Source organism: Pangasianodon hypophthalmus, chromosome 7, assembly GCF_027358585.1.
Source record: "Pangasianodon hypophthalmus isolate fPanHyp1 chromosome 7, fPanHyp1.pri, whole genome shotgun sequence".
Taxonomy (NCBI): Eukaryota; Metazoa; Chordata; class Actinopteri; order Siluriformes; family Pangasiidae; genus Pangasianodon; species Pangasianodon hypophthalmus.
Genome location: NC_069716.1, coordinates 12,441,450 through 12,452,807, shown reverse-complemented (window position 1 = coordinate 12,452,807; position 11,358 = coordinate 12,441,450). Strand labels below are relative to the sequence as shown.

General features: G+C 37.7%; 1 long non-coding RNA gene across 1 annotated transcript; it reads right to left on the bottom strand.

The window, feature by feature from the left end:
• Window positions 1–490: 490 nt before the first annotated feature.
• On the bottom strand, window positions 491–5,351 carry LOC113542795 (uncharacterized). The gene is made up of 3 exons (XR_003404354.3): window positions 5,002–5,351; window positions 2,017–2,098; window positions 491–1,691 (listed from the first exon to the last, which is right to left on the bottom strand). It is a non-coding gene; the product is annotated as an uncharacterized LOC113542795 (long non-coding RNA).
• Window positions 5,352–11,358: the final 6,007 nt, after the last annotated feature.

Genomic DNA, 11,358 nt, shown 5'->3' with positions numbered 1-11,358 from the left:
GGATGCAGCAGATAATCTGGAGTGGCATCAGGTATTGCTGACACAGGGCAACCTCATCAGAGAGCAACAGCACCAGATAGCCATGCTAGCACAGCTCTATGCTCTTTCAATGCTCTATGCAATTTTGCTCTATGCAATTTCCCCAATGTATGCTCACCCCAGCTCTCTACAGGGGTACTGAATTCTTTCTGGAAGGATTTATGCTACAGTGCCAATTTTATTTTGAAAGCCTGGCGCACCCCAAGCGTGGGGAGAGTGAATGGCTGAGGTTCATGTTGTCCCGGCTCAACGACTGAGCACGCCAATTGGCTAAAAACTTTTACTTGTGTCTGCAACACTTTAAGCTTAACTGTGTTCATTCACAAAATCATTCCAAGATTTCCGTAATTAGTGATTGACATGCCATATCTTTAGTATGATGCTTTAAATTTGAGACCAATTAGTAACTCATTTAAGATAGTTTGATAGATAAGCTTTCTTTCAACACATCTATGGTTTGAATTAAGCACAATTTTATTAAGAGTGTTACATTCGGTTAATATTTGTATTACAAGATACTTAAAACAAAATACTGAGAAGACTTACAGTTACAGTTGCATGTACAGTACATTGTTTGTTTATCCCATGTTAACCACAAACTTAACAAGTAATTACAATGTTATATGATACAGTTTAAATGACATTCATGATGTCTAACCCCACCCCCAAGAACAGTATTTCCAGGAATCCCCTTTGTAATTTCCCAAGGGATTCCTGGGAAAACTGGACCCCGGGGACAGGGAAGAAAGTGTGTATTAGACAAAAGGAAATCACCAAGAGGTAAATACTATCTATAAAACATTGTACATTTATTCATTTGACAGAAGCTTTTATCCAAGCTGAATTACTGAACCAAACAGATTAAAGTTATGGGCTTTTTAAAGGGCTCAACAATAGCAGCTGGTGGTGCTGGGATTTGAACTCTCAACCTTCTGATTAGTAGCTCAGATCCTTATTGAGCCACAAATGCATATCTATTCTGGGCACTGATCTTCTTTAATGTGTTAAAAATTAAAAAGTTACAGTAGTTACATTAAAGATATTTAATTTACATTTTATTATTAAATTTGGCTAATAAAAAGTTAATACGAATGGTGATGTGTGTTTACAGTAGCAGTGTCCCTCTTCCCGTGCTACAGTGCTTCATCTCAGACTCCCAATTGACCAGAGATGCAGCACTGCACCTTGGGCCTGAGGACTCGATCACATTCACACTCATTTTCTGTGCAGATAAAATGTATTCTCATCCTTGAGAATGTTGAGAGAATGGGCACAGTAACCCCAGGCTGAATACATACTATATCTGTTTGATTTCTCATTCTTCCTTCTTCACACATTGTAGGGCACTTTTTCTCTCTGCTGATTCCATTTTTTGTACTTGTAGGATATTAAAAGCTGTGATAGGCCTCTGAGCTTTGTCAGTCAAAAAGCGGTAACACAAAAGTAGTAATCTAGAAAAATTAACAGTAAAATACTTATTATAAGCTGCAGTGGCACAACCAAAGTAAATTCGTGAGCTATATTTCACCGAACCACAGAACAAACAAACCATGTGTAGGGTCTTCACTTTCCCGGCACTAGGCATGCATAATGTTGAATTAACAATCCACAGAACAGCAAGGCTCCTTAACCAGCAGTAACATGAAGCACCACTGTGAAACAAAACATAAACATTTTAAATTGATTTATTTTTTCATGTTTATAGTCTAATTTTAGTTGAATACCACTGGACTATACATTCTTGCCACTTTTTAGTCAGTTCTAAAATATAGTTAATATATAGTTCAGTTAGTTAATTCTAGCTATTAGTTTTGTGTGTGTGTGTGTGTGTGTGTGTGTGTGTGCGTGTGTGTGTGAGAGAGAGAGAGAGAGAATGAGAGAGAGAGAGAGAGAGAGATTTGGAGACAGAGACAGAATGATGGTGAAAGACAAACAGTGAGTCTGACATGCCAGACTCACTGTTGGTATGTGGAATACCATGGGTACAGTTGCAGCACATTATTCCATCATCTTGACTTGTCACTGCCTGCACTGGTCCACAAGAAAGCATTTGTCATACCTGCATTTGAGAAGAACTCATCATAAAATTATAATATCATTTGTTAAAATTTTAACTAAGCGTTGTAAATAGTCTAGATTTGATGATATAAACAACATATTTTGCACAAATTGCAGAGTATGTACTTTGTCCAAAGAGCAAAAATTGAAATAAAAAAGCAACACAAAAATTCCTGGGCTATTTTTGAGCATTCTCCAAGACACAGGAGGTTTTGATTGCCTCGGCTACCTCATCTGGAGTCTCTCTGAGCCCATATAAGGAATTCTGAAGGAATCTTATTTTGGGATAATGGAAAATGTAGCTGTGGTTGTGATAAACACTCTTTCAACCTCTTATGGCTAGTGATTGTGGAAGCAGATAGTTTGTCACTTCTAAGCGTAGTTGTCCCTCCCCTTCTGTCTCCTTGTGCTGACTGCATACATTCCCTTTTCTAGTCACAGTCTGCTGCAGTACGACATAAAAGGCAAAAAGGAGCAAAGGTGATGGCAAAGCCAAGAAATGAAGTTATGACCATTGCCAAAGGGGTAAATGTTATATAATTGCATTACTGAAAACATTATACCTGACATTTCATATGTGGCTTGACCATAAGCATAAACAAACCTAAGTAGTGATGTCTTACTCAACATGATTGAGTTTCATGAATATTTGAAGATGCTGGATGATATCATAAAACAAGAATAATAATTTAAAAAAATAAGCCCTATTATATACATAATATCCTTTTATCTAACTCCTACTCCTACAGTGAGTTCTTGGGATATTTTATGCAAGAATGTTGTGTAAAACTAAGATACTACATAACAGCTTATGCTGAACAAATGTAATTTATTTCATCATCAATATCAATTATATTTGGTAATTAAGATTCTTTTCCATTATTTAGTAATATACAATAATGGCTGAAGGTGGAAATAAAATGTCTTTTGGTTGCTAGTAGTGTACAAAGACAACTGAATTTGAACTACTGATATGTGTCTGCCACACATTCATGCAAACATAGTATACAGACAGCTACTCTAAATAGAAAGAATTTGATTGGAAGTGTGTGTGTGTGTGTGTGTGTGTGTGAAAGTGAGACAGACAGATAGTAAATGAGATTTACTACTGTTCAAGTCTCAGACTTGGCTTGTTGCAAAGTGCTCACCTCCACCAACATGGGAGAAACAGTGTTTACATAGTCACAGACACTGTGCTGATAATGTAGAGCAAATGTGCTTGCACATGCAAACATTGCCTTTTAAGGTCATTTTTCATTTCTCCTCATCTCCACAAATAATCCGAACGAGAAACATGAGGGGTACAGGGTGGTGGACTAGCTTTTGTTAGTTACAAAACTTCTTTCTTTGCTCTATCATATTCAAGGGGATAATATGTACTATAATGCCACAGCTATACTGTCTGTTTTCTTAATCTAATACACTTATACTTTTGCTTTTCGGATCAATAATAACTACTTGATGTCTGTTTCTGTGTGATCTGTAGCTGTCTTTAACTGGAGGCCCAAGAAATCCCTGTTACCTTTCTTAGGCACCCAGTCTCTCAGGTTTTGAAAGCTCTGTTCCATTGTTACATATTGATACTAATGACAAGGTCCACCTCATTTTCAGTTTAAATCACAATTTCAAGGGTTTATCTGTTACTTCTCCTTATTGTACACTGATAAAAAAAAAACATTGGGTTGAAATAAAAGACCTATTGTTTGAGAAACCTTTCTCTAAAAATCAATGCTGAAATGATAGAATCACAGAAGATTGTTTTAAAAAAGGATAAATCCTAAGCACATTCCTTAAATGGAAGTAATCAGAATTTGCAGTGACTGGATGTGTGGAAACATTCCAAAACATATACACATAACTTAATCCTAGGCTCTAAGCCATTTGTTTAATTTTGGGATGGTGTCATTTAAAGATTTTGGGCAATCCCAAATCCCAAATGAAAACCCCAGTCCCCTTTCTGTTCATGTGAACGTGACCCTGGGATCAGGGATTTGAAGGGGCTTGAGAAGGGGGGCAAGTGACAGTAAGGGAAAACTGGGGCTTTTGGGTCATGTGAAAGCACTTGGCTCTGATGGATCCCAGACTTCTAGGAAAATAATGTGCTTCCTCTCTCTCCTTCATAGTTTCCAGTTCATGAACTTCCTCTACCTCACTGTCTAATCTATTAATCTGTCAAATATACACACACATGTTCATTCAACAATACATATTATATCACTAAAATTCAAGAAGTTACATTAAACTATAATTTAACTGTCATTTGACAGCAGCAATTTAATTAAGCAACATTTCCTAATATACCTTTTTTCTTTGAGAGAATCAAGTTTTGGCTTGCACAGTAGAAAGCTGATACTGTTTGTGCTCTACTTGTCCTCCTCATACTCTATTTTACTTTCTGAACTTGGACTAGATGAGATAGGGTGGAGACTCCCATACAACTTTGATAATTAGTAGTATTATATATTTTATTGTAGTATATTTTATTTATGTAGTATTAAATATTTTATTCATATTATTTATGCAATTCATTTATATTATAGCTTTGTCCTTTACTTCTTTAATAAAAATCTATTTAGATTTAGAACTTTTACTTGATACAATACATAACCTGCTTGATGTATTTGGTTGTATGAATTTGTTTTATACATACACTGATGAACTAATGATCCATAACCTACAGAAGTCAAGGTGCTAAATCACAGCTTCAAGCGTATTAATGGTATGGCTTTAGTGATTTTGCAAGCTTGACATACCTGATATGGTTCCAAGTGCCACGTGAAAAAAATATTGTAAATAAGATAAAAAAATACTCAAAGTCAAATTTAAAATATAAATTTACCACTATAAATCATGCTGGGTAATAAAAGAAGTTATAGCAATGTGATGTGTATGAGGAAAACTTACCTTAGACTGTTCCATGGTAGAGAAGGGAATTTATAAAGGTCTGTCTTCGACACAAAGCCTAGGCAGAAGGGTGCTGCTGCTTGGACAAATGTGACATTAGTGGAAGTATGTGAAAGAGTAGACCATGGCAGCTGTGCACTTCAAATGGACCCTACTGTCTACTGTCCCTACTGAGGGAGTTTCCCAAGAAAACCTCTCTTTTGAAGGATGCATCACTTGGGGAGCAAAAACTTTTCTATTACCTTATATGAGGCAAGAGGCTGGCATACATTAATAGCAAGTAAAAGGGAAATCCTCCAGATGACTGTGATTGGCTCCATGCGTGTGAGCCTCCATGACCCCAGGCAGTGACCCAGTGTGTGTGTAGGAGAGGATCTGGAAAGTGCTGCTGCTGGGGAGGAGCACTCAAGCTGGAGGTGGGTCTGTTTTTCCAGCTTTGGAAGGCACAATTGACAATTTTCATATTTCTTCTAAATTTGGAGATTTCTGCCCATGCTAGAGTCTTGGCAGTCCTGACTATGAGCACACGTGGAAAACATTAACACAGTTCTCATTGCCATTTCAGTATAGAGACATACACTGTAAAAACAATTCTGTAAAATTACAGTAATTATCTGGCAGCAGTTTCACCAGCAGAGTAGTGTTTATTTACAGAACAGTTACTGTGTATAAATATTACATCATATCGCAGTAATTCAAATATGACTCATTATTGCTTTTCTGAAATTTACAGTCATTTATTGATTACTTATTTTCCACTAACATATTTATATTAGAGACCTATTACTGTATTTCAAGAATAGCTTAACCCCTTAATAACATTTGCTATTACTGTAGTCTGCAGACCTTTAGAACATGCTTACCCTTATGTCTTTCATTGTGCGGACATGAACTCAACATTTTCAACATCATAAAGCAAGGGCCTAGGCAATTAAATTTATACGATCTTTAATAGACTACTAAAATGTCTTTCAAAAGTTCTTCTCTATACAATAGAGAACTTCTTCTCTATACAATCTTTACAAAGAACATTTGTAATACACTATGTGTTTACAAATCTCATGTGTACACACAGTTTTCAATAAAGAACTCAAAAATTCAAGAACTCAGAAACAGATTTCCATTTTATCAGCTTGGAATCAACACAAGTCTGTCAACAAATTGTTGTTATGTCAAACTGTCAGACAGTGGCACTGGACTTTTTTTCTCAGTTTTTCTCAGTTGCTTTGGCACAATTGAAAATCATTGTCTAAATCTTTACATGTAAAATAGTACAGCCAATAGGCAAAACTGTCAAATAAATCTAATGCATAAATATTAGTGATATGGGTTTGCTATGTGAGATGAATTGATTATTGCTTAGTATTGAGATTCAATTTTCTCACAATTTGTCTAAATTCTATTGTGTGTGTGTGTGTGTGTGTGTGTGTGTGTGTTAATAGTATTCTAAGATTTGATCTGTATGATGTATGGTACTGAATGATGCAGCTGGAGGCAGCTAAAAGACTGTGTATTTTTGTGATTGTAGGTGGAGCAGGTTTCAACCTAAACAAAGTCAGGAGACATGGATGAAACATCATAGGTCACAGAGCCACATGGATGTTCCAGGCCAGCATGGGGAAACATTACAATTGGTACTGCAGTATCAGAGTATGGGGTGGGCACCAGCATTGGGCCCTACAAGAAGTCAAGTCAAGTGGAGTTTATTGTCATTTCAACCATATACAGACAGTTAGCACATACAGTTGAGGTCAAAAGTTTACATATCCCTTTCAGAATCTGCAAAATGTTTATTATTTTACCAAAATAAGAGGGATCATACAAAATGCATGTTATTGTTTATTTAGTGCTGACCTGAATAAGATATTTCACATAAAAGATGTTTACATATAGTCCACAAGAGAAAATAATAGTTGAATTTATAAAAATGACCCCGTTCAAAAGTTTACATACCCTTGATTCTTAATACTGTGTTGTTACCTGAATGATCCACAGCTGTGTTTTTTTTGTTTACTGATAGTTGTTCAAGAGTCCCTTGTTTGTCCTGAACAGTTAAACTGCCTGCTGTTCTTCAGAAAAATCCTTCAGGTCCCACAAATTCTTTGGTTTTCCAGCATTTTTTGTGTATTTGAACCCTTTCCAACAATGACTGTATGATTTTGAGATCCATCTTTTCACACTGAGGACAACTGAGGGACTCATATGCAACTATTACAGAAGGTTCAAACGCTCACAGATGTTCCAGAAGGAAAAACCATGCATTAAGAGCCGGGGGGGGTGAAAACTTTTTGAATTTGAAGATCAGGGTAAATTTAACTTATTTTGTCTTCTGGGAAACATGTAACTATCTTCTGTAGCCTCTGAAGGGCGGTAAAAATACGATATTTAGGCAAAATAAGAAAAATGTACACATCTCCATTCTGTTCAAAAGTTTTCACCCCCCCGGCTATTAATGCATGTTTTTCCTTCTGGAGCATCAGTGAATGTTTGAACCCTCTGTAATAGTTGCATATGAGTCCCTCAGTTTGTGTGTGTGTGTGTTCTTTCAGTCCAGTTTCTGAGTATTGAGGAGTCTGATGGCATGGGGGAAGAATGCCAGTCTGGTTGTAAGGGCCCGAATGCTTTGGTATCATTTTCCAGATGGCAGGAGGGTGAAGAGTTGTATGAATGTGAGGGGTGTGTGGGGTCATCCACAATGCTGGTGGCTTTGCGGATGCAGCGTGAGGTGTAAGTGTCTGTGATGGAGGGAAGAGAGACCCCAATGATCTTCTCAGCTGTCCTCACTACCCGCTGAAGGGTCTTGCGATCCCTTGTGAACACACAATGTCTCCTAGCATTCTTAGATGCACTTTACATAGATCTAAATCCTGAGAATGGTAGGGAGCTGGACAGGAATGACTTACAAAAATATGCAGTTGTCTGGAACAATGTTAGCTTTCACTATACCTAATCTGGGAATGGCTTGCCACACACCCATGATTTTTGATGGAGTTCCTCGCATCCTACTCCCCTTTCCTCAACCTTTTTTTTTCTGCTTGAAATTTTTCTCTGCCTGGAGATTGCAAGTTTATGACCATCATGTCATTGTTGGAAGCATTTGATGCTGCATGTGTGGACAGAGGCATACATAGGGTGGTTGCATCAAGCAAAATGATTTTTCCCACTTTGTATAGCCAGACAGAACATTAGGTGGACGTGGATGAAAAGCAGCGGTCAGACCAGTAGGAATGACAGGACAAATTGTAGGATAAAAGGTAATTGTCAGCTACTATACTGTACTGTAATTTCCAGTTATTTCAATATCCAGTTATTATTAAATTTACATTTACAGCATCTGGCAGACACACTTATCCAGAGTGACTTACAAAAGTGCTTTATAGTATCTATCAATAAATACATCCTGATACTGGTTCACTAGATCATAGACTAAGAGTACTATCAGTCTAAAAAAATCTATTATTAGATGTATTATTACTCTAATACTCTATTATTGCATGCATTACTCTATGTTTGTTATAGATCATCATATGTACAATGTTTGTAATGATTTTTTTTACATTCCATATGCTGTAAAATAACTGAGAATGGCTTTTGATTTGACAATTATACTATTGTAATGAAGAGCCTATGATAAACAAGATAAACTTTCATTAAAACTGTCATATTGACATGTACTTTAGCATTTTGTAAGTCTTGGCTTAAACAATAATAAAGGGGCGTTTTGGTGGCTCTGATGAATTCATTGGTGGAGTTACTTAATTTTGAAAGTTAAACATTTTTCAAACTTCTTTTTTCCAGTGGAGTGTGTTATGATGTTTTGCAAGAGAAATATGCTGCTGTGATGCCTCGTTTAACTGATGTGGTGATGCACTTACAGATTTTATCATTTTCAGAATGTTTCAGGAAATGTGCCAAAGCGATTGCGAAAAACTTTAATGCTCCTCTTCATCTGAGCTGATATCATGCAAGAAAAATGGGCCTAAGTTCAAGTTCAGAATCTGAGACACTCCTCTGTTTTAGAAAACTCGGGCATGTACCTAAAATATGAATACAGCCTATTATGCTTTATGAATGTATATACCTAACACTGTGGCAGGTGCACACACAGTACACGAATAAGAGTGACAAACTGGTTTGTATTCAATAATCAGAATTTCTTCTCAACTTGTATGTAGACAAAAATGTCAGAAACTCATATTAGACAAAATCCCACTGAAAGTCCATAAGCTTCTTCAGGAAGTTAAACTATACTGTTTATTTATTTATTTATTTATTTATTTATTTATTTATTTATCAATAATTCTGCGCTATGGTTTTAATCTTCTGTAGGGGAGACCGGGGAGTGTTGTAACACTGGGTTAGTTGTAACACTGTCAGTTTGCCCAATCAGAAAAGTGCTGCGGCAATATTGTACATTCCCATTTCCTTTTTGAGCCCACAGGAGAAGTGGCATGTCTCTGTGAGCAACATTGTGAATTTTACGACTAAAAAACTGATTTTCAGGTAAGAAAGTAAAATTTTTTTATCAAGATTATTTTCTTGCCTAGCATTCATTGTATTGTATATACAATGGTTTGACTTACATAATATGTAAATGACTTAAAGTAGCAGTTTCTCTAGTTTAATTTGAAGAGAAAATCAGTGAGAAAAGTCGCCAAGACCCATTCCATCTGTCAAGTCACATTGTACAGATATTGTAAAGCCTCACAGAAGCTAAGAGCAGAGGGTTCAAGTGAGCAGCCCCATGTAGGCTACCGTAGTAGTCAGAGAGTCTTCAGTGAGACACAGGAGGAACTCTTCACTGAGTATTTGAAGGAAGCAGCTGATCTGTACTATGTGTTAACCCCCCGAGAGGTATGAATGAGATAGGCCTAAATAAAAAAAATGGGGTACTTGTAAGTTTAAGGAAAATATTTTACTCCACAATTATTGTCCCCATTATGAAGAGATAGAGACCATCGATTAACAGCTTTTCCGCAATGGTTGTTGTGGCTTGTTTACCACTGATTGCCCCAAGGGGTCATACGTCATTCATGTGGGATAACATGTTTACTGTTTACTTGCTTTTAGGTCAAGTTTGCATACCAGTTGGTAGTGGAAAATAACTGTAAACACCCCCAGCCATGGGTTGAGAAATCCATGGCAGGATCCATGGTTTTCAGGCTTCATTGAAACACCATCCAAATCTGACCATCAGACGTGCACAGGCAACTAGTTTGTCTCGGGCAACAAGCTTCAATCATCCAAATGTGGAGAGATTATTCAAGAAGCTTGGACATGTGATTGAGAAGCACAGCTTTGATGGGAATGATATTTGAAATGTGGATGAGACAGGCATCACAACCTTCCAGACTCCTGATCATGTAAATGCATGCTGTGGTGTTAAGCAAGTTGGTTTGATGACATCAGGAGAGAGGGGTGTCCTGGTAAAAGATACAAGGACCACTTCATGAGGGTTGTCCACATAAAAGATACAAGGACCACTTCATGTGTAATGGACCACCAGGTAGTGCTGGGTGTGGTAATGACTCTGGATGGATGCAGGAGGAGGATTTCCTCATCTTCCTAAAACACTTTGTCAAGCATACAAAGGTCAGACCTTAGAGGAAGATGTGACAGTTGTTGGACAACCACAGTTCTCATCTTTCAGTTCTTCTCATAAGCTACAGCCCCTTGATCGTAGATGAGAATGAATCCTGCCAAACCTATGACATCCCAAGCCTGGTTAGGACTGCATTCTCCAATGCTGCAACCCCAAGAAAAATACAAGCCGGTTTTAGATGTACGAGCATCTGGCCAGTCAGTCCAGACATTTTCCAAGAGTGTGCTCCATCACAAGTCACAGATTGGCCTTAGCCGTCTTCCTCTCTGGCCTTTTCCCCAGCTGATCAGCCAGCCCAACCCTCCACCTCAGCTAACCAGGCAGCCCTAGTCTCCTTTCCAGTTGACCAGGCAGGCCAAGCCTTTTCTCCAACTTACATGGCCCATCAGGAGGAGAATCAGCAGGATCCCTCAACTCAAGCCTCTGCTGCTCAACAGGGTTTCAGTCCATCTGATCGCCATCCATTTCAAAAAGCAGGACCAAGGAAGACTCCCAGTGGGAAGAGAAAGAAGAGACAATCAGAAATCTTGACAGTTACACCTGTGAAACAGGCGCTAGAGGTAGAAAGAGGTAGAAAAGAAAAGGAGCACTGGAAAAAGTGTAAAAAAGAAAACAAACCTGCCATCTGGAAAGGGACAAAAGAAGAAAACAAAGCAAACAAGTAAAAGGCCCAAGCCCAATGACCAAGATGATTCTGACACCTCTGATGTTGAGGTTGAAAATGTCTGCATTGTGTGCATAGATCACTTTGCAAA